Raw genomic sequence first — 8,802 nt, 5'->3', positions numbered from 1 at the left:
GCAACTATGCAAATAGCTTAGGAATGAATGGAGTGCAGCAGAAGCATACTTTCAGATTGAAATCAGAATGAAAGTGCAACCGTGTGTCGGTCGGTAAAGGCCAAGTAAAGTAGAATTGATTGGCGCCTTTAAAGGGCAATACTTCCTTTTGCAATTTCCACAAAAAATATATCAAACGAAAGTTTCTTCACATATTAAAATACAATTTTTCTATCCACGAAAATCAATTAATTAACATTGTAACTACAAAAAATTTATGATAATATTACTCAGCAGCAATAATTAACGTATCGAATAATTTACGATATTCATAAAAGATAGTCATTTATAAATACGTTTCATATGAATTATTACATTTAATTAAATCGTTTTAACACATAACTATTAAGGACGTTATTCACTAAAATTACGCGATAATTTCAGAAAAATTGCCTTAAAATGATCAAGTTTAAAAATATTCCATCAATACTTAATGAGAAAATCAATGAGTAATTTCCTTAATTACATTAACATATTTGTGTCAGATTTGCTATTGAGCAACGATCACTTTCGTGTTAATGTTACACGAATTACAAACATTTTCTTTATTATAATCGATCGAATTCGTTTACAAATAATCTTTAAAAAGTGTTTTATGGCAGAAAAAGTCATCAAGAATTGAAGATAATACGACAGCAAACACACGACAAGTACGTAACAAACGCATTTAAATTCTTTCAAGCAAATATCGAATTAATAATAAGAGCCGCGAAGGGTTACTCATGTGAACCGCGAATAACCGTGTACTTTCTTTCTCTTTTTTTATGTCGAGACTCATTGAATCCAGTGAATCTTCATTCCCGAAGTCCAATAATCCAATAGCCGATTTTGCAATTAAAAGAATTGAATGGAAAGAGATTCATTTTTTATTAAATTTAATGATCCGCGAAGAACTGTTACATTCAATAACGATATTCAGTATTTATATTACTGGAAAAGACAAAAATGCGTCACTTTTGTCGACCTTAAACGAAAAAGTAAGAAACAAGCTTTAAATAACATAAATTATTATTCAGGAAATTATTCTTCTCAAAACTTTAATAAAAAATTACAAAATTGACAGAGGTCGAAAGACGAGCGAATAATTTTTAAAGTAGAAAATTCTGTCGAATGTTAAATACGTTTGGTGTTTATTTAGTCGATATCATCATTATTATCTTTAACTTCAGATTTAGTTTCGAGAACTCCGCTAAGTAAATTAAGCGAATCGCACAATGGTAATTTATTGGCGTGCAATAATATGTATAGCTCGAGGGCTTTGGTGACGTGTAGCGTAACTTATGGTATTGTATCAGATGTGTAACAATCTCTTCTGAACGATTGTTCGGTAAAAATGCCACTTTGATAATTCTCGGTTCAGGTTATATAAATCACGTTGTAGCAATCGGTGTGGTTAGGAAAAGTAGAAAACAAGTTGGAGAGAAAATTTTCTTTTATGTCTCAATTACAAGAAACCTTATAACTTTGACAGATGAGATGTTTGTGATATTTGACATATAATAGCATTTTATTGCTCTTGTATTAAGCAGCTAAGATTCTGTCTTTGATACTCCAGATGATATTTCTATATTCGAAGAAATAGACGACGATTTTCAAAATTATATATAAAATGAAGTTTTTTTATTTTTTTTACAAAGAAATAAACAGAGAAAATTTACGAGACGACCTTATTTTTAGAAGAATTAATTGAAAATGCAACAAAAGAACAAATGCATCTTTATTATAAATTTAAGACGTATTCGGATTGCTTTAAATGAGTCTTTTCAATATCTTCAATTATCAGACCTTTAAATTGACATTATTCCAGTGTTAAATATTGACTAGTATTTAAATTTAATGAAAGTTCTAGTTGTAATTTCGTTTAATATTTATTAAAATTAATAAAGAACGTACAAATTAAACAAATTTTTACGATGTATATACTATATTAAATATAATATATTTAAGTATTTAAGAGTGTTATTGTTAGCTTCGTGTCTAAACTGTCAATTAGACGCATGAACAATTCACAATATTATTGGGATAGTTTGTCTTCATCTAATAGTAAAATGGAGAGTGGTTTTTCAGGTTCGTTTTTAGTTCAATAAAAATAAAGTTGGAAAGTCGATTGAAACGAAACATAAACAGCAATAAAATTCATCTAAGCAAACCGCTGGGAAATAGGTCAGTTACTAACAGTGAGTTACGAAAGAGGCAACAAATAACGTAACGAGAGTCTTATTAGAAAGTATCTGTTAGGCTGAATTTGGTTCAATATGGCTTAAATATTTATTTTTTACAGTTATTTATATGTTATCATTAACAAGTAATTAATTCACCGATAAACGTATATAGAGCCATTCAAGATAAGTTGAATATTTTTAATCGATATATAATACTTTTACATAATTAAACTCAACTTTTACAAGCAAATTTCTTAATAATGCATACAAAACAAAGAAATTGTTATTTACATATTACAAAGCGATATCTCAACCTATTTTTAAATGATCTTATCCAAATTTTGACACTCGTACATACACATTATAATAAATATATATAATTAGTTTATTCAGGAAGAGTTGACTTGATTATAATCGATATAATCTAAACTTAATTTTTCAATAATTAACGTTCGTAATTCTACTTTATATAATAACAGAAATGAAAAAATATATTAAAAAAATACATTTTGCAAATTTTACTTTTAGTGCTTTCACTGTCATTTTCAAACAAAAACGCACGAGAAAATATAGATTTAACATTGAAGATTTTCATTTCAATTTATTTCGCAGCTTTGACTAATAGAACGTAATTAATTTTATTAAGTAGAGAAAGAGAAACTGCAAAGGTGAATATCAGCAAAGAAATCAATATTTTGTCTTTAGCTTTCACCTTCAGCAGCGCACAACATATGTAACTTTAATCCTATTTTGTATACGTAGATGTAGAACAGAAAAGTCGAAGAACAAGCGTTGAAACAAAACTTCACTTTATGGTTTTTCGGGTTTTATCTAATGTGTAATTATTCGTTGTTTGAAATCGAAATCTTATTTTGCACGTAATAAGTTGACATTAATGTACAACTCGGCAGAAAAATGAATAAGTTATAAGTAAATTTTATATAAGTAAAATGATAGGAATTAAGGAAAACAGTTGTAATTTCGTTGTATTCTTTTATTAAGATGTTGACTCGCATTTTGTCAAATATTTGTGATTAATTAAGCAAACGTTTTTTCGGCCTAAAGAACATATTTATAAAACTTGAAATTAATTTTTATGCGCAGTTTAAATATAATATATCGTGTTTACACGTTTTATAGCGAATTTCCAATTCCTGTATAAATATGTATAACATTATAAATACTTTTGAAAGTGTGCACGAGATGGAGCTACGTACTTTTCCTTTAAAATTCTTATTATAAATAAATCCTAATTATTAAACCTATGCATTTGCAATCGTGTAAGTGTTTTAAACGCCATATTATTCCGCTCCACATGTAAAATTAATCATGTTTGAAATCATATTTTTAATTTTTAATTGACGCTAATATGAGTAAAAATTATAGAAACGTAAAGCAAAATATTTATTTATTCAAAGGATGAATTTTGAACTGTCTTTTCTCGACCGATCATTGAAAAATGACGGTACAAAGGTCAGAAGCGTTATATCACTTTACTGAAATCGAGATTTATGACACTTATATTTTCTTTATCCCAAAACAGCATCACTGTCCTCATATCTTCTAATAACGTTTGAGTAATATATTATATTTATAAATCTATAAATCTTGTCACATATTACACGAGAAGATATTAGTAAATTACACTCGTTTAATTAAGCTTCGTTTCGTACGTTTAAAAAACGTAAATAATATAGATTTAAGCGTTGTTCCTATAACTCCTAAACACGGAGATTAATTTAAGTAAGCTTTAATGCAGCTGTTGATAATATTGCTACGGGATTATAAGATATCGACATGTTAGGAGAGGGCAAATAGGACCATACACGAAGTCTATCGGAAGTCGATAAGAAAAATCTAAAAGGAAACAAGTTCGGTTTCTGAATCTACTGAGCAGAAAATCTCTTGGAAATCGTCTCTCTAACACTTGTTGAAATTGATGCTGATCCGATTGCAACAATATGCCATTGGATTGGATAGAGGATTGGATTCTTAAAACAGTCGATGGCATAATACCGGACAGCTATAAAATTTCATATCAATTTAAACTGGATACAATTTTAAGTTTAAGCTTGCTATTATCGTATGTTTAAATAATGATTTACGGTACGTGCGGATGATTACGTGGCAAAATACTGTATTTGTATTGANAACATTCATTAAGAGAGCAAATAATTTTAAACATATAATACTTTTTAATAGAATTTAAATTAATAAAATCATTATTATTGATATTTTTTAACTTCAAATAATTGGAAATACTCTTCGCCTTTCTCTTATTAATAATTAACTATTATATACTAATAATTAATATTTGAAATATGAAGCATTTTATACAAAATCAAATAATAAATTTATTTATCTCTATAATAATTATTAATTATAAATTCCCTATATGTATATGCTGTTTTATTCTTTCTTTCTATTAAAAATATATATTGGCCAAATTCATTCATTCACTGGCTTAAAATGTTGAAAGGAAGGATATTAAAATAACTCGTGTATTATCGAAAAAGTAAATGGTCCATTGAAAAAAGTAGTTCCAGTAGATTACCAGAAGAATCCAAAATCTCGAAAAATCAAATATTTTGTCCTAAGAGACGTCAAAGTTTAACCTTTGATGTCTGCGAAACAAAATGGTCTACGAGGTCTCTACTTTTGAGAAAATTTATAGCTACTAATTTACTCTTCGTTACTTTAAGTTAAAACGTTTTTTTTTTAAATTGATTTATTGATTAATTGAATTATTCTTATTAAAATTATATATATAGATCGAATAACTGTAAATAATATATATAAAACTAATATTGTCCATAAAGAATTGTTACAAATTTGAAAAAATATGCATTTTTTTCATCCCTGTTTTTGCACAATCTCTGTATAGGAATTATGTTATAAAATAGGTAATATGTGGGCTTCGTTCATGTTTTCATTAATTTATTAAATAACAAGCATTTAAATATTAAAAACTTAATATTGGATTTTTAAGAGTTTATTATAATTAAATCTTTGCATATTCTTTATTTTCTTTTATAAATTTTTGAATAAAGTATTCGAATATTAATGTTTTTTTTTAAAGATAAAGGTTATTTTTCTGTAAATAAAAGAAAATTGATGAAATTCTAATATATAAATTCCTGTTACAAATAAGATTTGCCTTACAGTATTGAATAACTGATGTTCAGAATAAGTTCTTACCACGTATTGCAGCTTAGAAAACAAATAAGAATTTCATAAAGGAAATTTTTAAAATCCTTATTTTCGTCAATAATTCATAAAAATATTTGAATGATTTTAAAATAGAGTTCTATAAACAGTTCATTTTTTTTTTCTTTTAAAGAATAAAAACAAAAACATTGCATTTCTGTAAATTTTATGTAATACTTTTAAAATAACCGGATTTAAATACAGTAACAAATGTAATTAAAAGATTTATATGAGGCAACTGAATGGATCCATGCTCAGCTTTATAGAATATTCCTGGCTCCATTTTCAATAACACTTTATGGGGCAATGTACTTTAGTTCTTTGGTAATGAGATAATACTCAGACATTTCATTCATTCGAAACTATAAAAAAGTTGAATTTCCAATAGTCTAACTTTGTACCATATTAAAAGCATATGAAGTTAATATGGCCACCAATTTCCCTTCCCTCTTAAAATAAAATTTTTCAAATATTAATCAATAATAAGTGCAGTCTTTAAAGTCAATTAAAATGAAATACAGTAACTGTTTCTTCATTATAAGTGCAGTCTTTTAAAACAAAAAAAATGAAATACAGTAACTGTTTCTTCACTATAATTAAAATTTTTTAAAACAAAAAATATTGTTTTAAGAAACAAATAATCATTTTTTTATTTTTAATGAAAATGACAATGAATTAAAATAATTTTTGTGTTTGCATTATTTTAAGCATTTTAGACAAATGAACAAGTTAACTTTCTTCAGTATGACTAATTTGCAACTATTATTATAAGGGATGGTCATATAAATAAACTGAATGATATTTTTAAAACTCCTAAAATGTGAAATACTTGTGAAAGCAAATTAAATTTCGCTACATATAGTGGAATTAGCATAAAAAACTGCATATTAAATCATCAAACAATTGAAATTGTCTGTTAATAAGACACAAGAAAACAGTTCTTCAAGCAACTTGCGAGGCACATTAGTAAAGATACAGAGTCTAGAAAACATTTCTAAAAAATTTTAATTTTAGAGTGACTAATAATAAGTTTATAACATGTATTTATTTATTTTTCAATGTAGTTATCACAGACTTCAATGCATTTGATGTGCTAGAAAATGAGTTTCTCGATGCTGACGTCATGGAAATCTCCCGCCCGCTCTCGTGATCAAGTCGTTCCCGTATCCCCTGTAACGATGAGGTTCACATCGTTGTCAGAAAATTTGTTTTCAGAGAGTTGCTCCTTCAACTTCGGAAACAAGCGATAATCTCTTGATGCAAGATCTGGGCATTGTGATGGATGTTCTAAAACTTTCCACTCGAATGTCTGCAACAATTCTTGTATAACGCGAGCAGTGTGTGGACGGGCGGTATCGCTCAGTAGGATACTATTTTGTCAGGTGTTGCCTATCCATAACATTTTTGCCATAAACGGAAACAAATTTCCGATTAATATCAGTGGCAGTTTCTCCTTTCGTGTAAAGGAATCCAATCACTGAACGAATTTCGCAGTTGGCGGGATTATAAATTTATATGGTCATTTTAAACACATATTGTAAGCATAACGATGATGCAATTAAAGTCGAGTGACTTCTGTCACATAATTCAGACTATAACAGACATGGAAGTGCAGAAATCGGTGAAAAAATATGTTTTCTCGGATTTCTACTGGCCATTTAACTTTACTTTCCGAATATGTCTCGTAATTTCTGGAAAATGGTGGTTCTATGTCTTCATGAAAGTCTGACCAGTGTCATTGCGTTCTCTTTTAAACGGGCTTCTCTGTATTTTTATCTTTTAACTAGGACATAGCGCGACTTTGTCGTATCGCGGTAGAGAAATGTTTGATTCTATGAGCTTATAGAATTGAACGAACTCAATTCTATAAGCTCATAGAAGGCGTGCTAGCGACTGCGGAACATTTTACGACTAAGTGAGCAATTAAATCGATATCGCTTTGTCGCGCGCGCTCTTGCTACGACCTTATATCTCGAAAACGAAGTCACGGACTTTTATTTTTTTATTACATTTTTGGATTCCTTGTCTCAATTAATGGAAAATGGCAAAGCTTAATCAAAATCGATCGAACAGATTTTGAGAACGAACACAATGCTCTAAGTCACGAAGAAAAGGCTTTGCTAAAGCTCTGCCTCAAATATAATATTTTTTGAAAAATTCAATAAAATCGAAGAGAACAAATTCTCTAGTGCGAGAATTGAAACAATAATAATAAAAAGCTGTATGTTATTACTATGATGCAAAAAGAATAGTTTTTTTTTTTTTTTTTTTCTTTCTTACAACTTTCTATTGTTTCTAGAACNCTTTATTGGTAGGCAAATCCCAACTGTAGCATATTACTGTATAATGTTTCATTACCAATTTCATAATTTAAAATATAATATCATCGAATTTTGAATAATATAAATAACAATAAAATCTTTTATCTTTAAGGAAATATATTTTTAAAGCTAGCTAGCTGAAGTTATGGGAATTTAAATTATATTTTGTTCAAATTAATATCTATGAATATTTATTATAAAAGAAATAAATAAGTTTTAACTGATTAAGCTAATTTTCAAACAATAATTAATCATTATATGAAATTTAGTCTGTTAAAATACAGTATAAAGACAAATATATTAGTATTGAACATTCATTAAGAGAGCAAATAATTTTAAACATATAATACTTTTTAATAGAATTTAAATTAATAAAATCATTATTATTGATATTTTTTAACTTCAAATAATTGGAAATACTCTTCGCCTTTCTCTTATTAATAATTAACTATTATATACTAATAATTAATATTTGAAATATGAAGCATTTTATACAAAATCAAATAATAAATTTATTTATCTCTATAATAATTATTAATTATAAATTCCCTATATGTATATGCTGTTTTATTCTTTCTTTCTATTAAAAATATATATTGGCCAAATTCATTCATTCACTGGCTTAAAATGTTGAAAGGAAGGATATTAAAATAACTCGTGTATTATCGAAAAAGTAAATGGTCCATTGAAAAAAGTAGTTCCAGTAGATTACCAGAAGAATCCAAAATCTCGAAAAATCAAATATTTTGTCCTAAGAGACGTCAAAGTTTAACCTTTGATGTCTGCGAAACAAAATGGTCTACGAGGTCTCTACTTTTGAGAAAATTTATAGCTACTAATTTACTCTTCGTTACTTTAAGTTAAAACGTTTTTTTTTTTAAAATTGATTTATTGATTAATTGAATTATTCTTATTAAAATTATATATATAGATCGAATAACTGTAAATAATATATATAAAACTAATATTGTCCATAAAGAATTGTTACAAATTTGAAAAAATATGCATTTTTTTCATCCCTGTTTTTGCACAATCTCTGTATAGGAATTATGTTATAAAATAGGTAATATGTG

The sequence above is a fragment of the Centruroides sculpturatus genome, unplaced genomic scaffold (assembly GCF_000671375.1).
Source record: "Centruroides sculpturatus isolate CEXI.00-Female unplaced genomic scaffold, Cexi_2.0 scaffold869, whole genome shotgun sequence".
Classification (NCBI taxonomy): Eukaryota; Metazoa; Arthropoda; class Arachnida; order Scorpiones; family Buthidae; genus Centruroides; species Centruroides sculpturatus.
The sequence above is the reverse complement of the archived record's forward strand: the minus strand, read 5'-3'. Positions refer to the sequence as shown.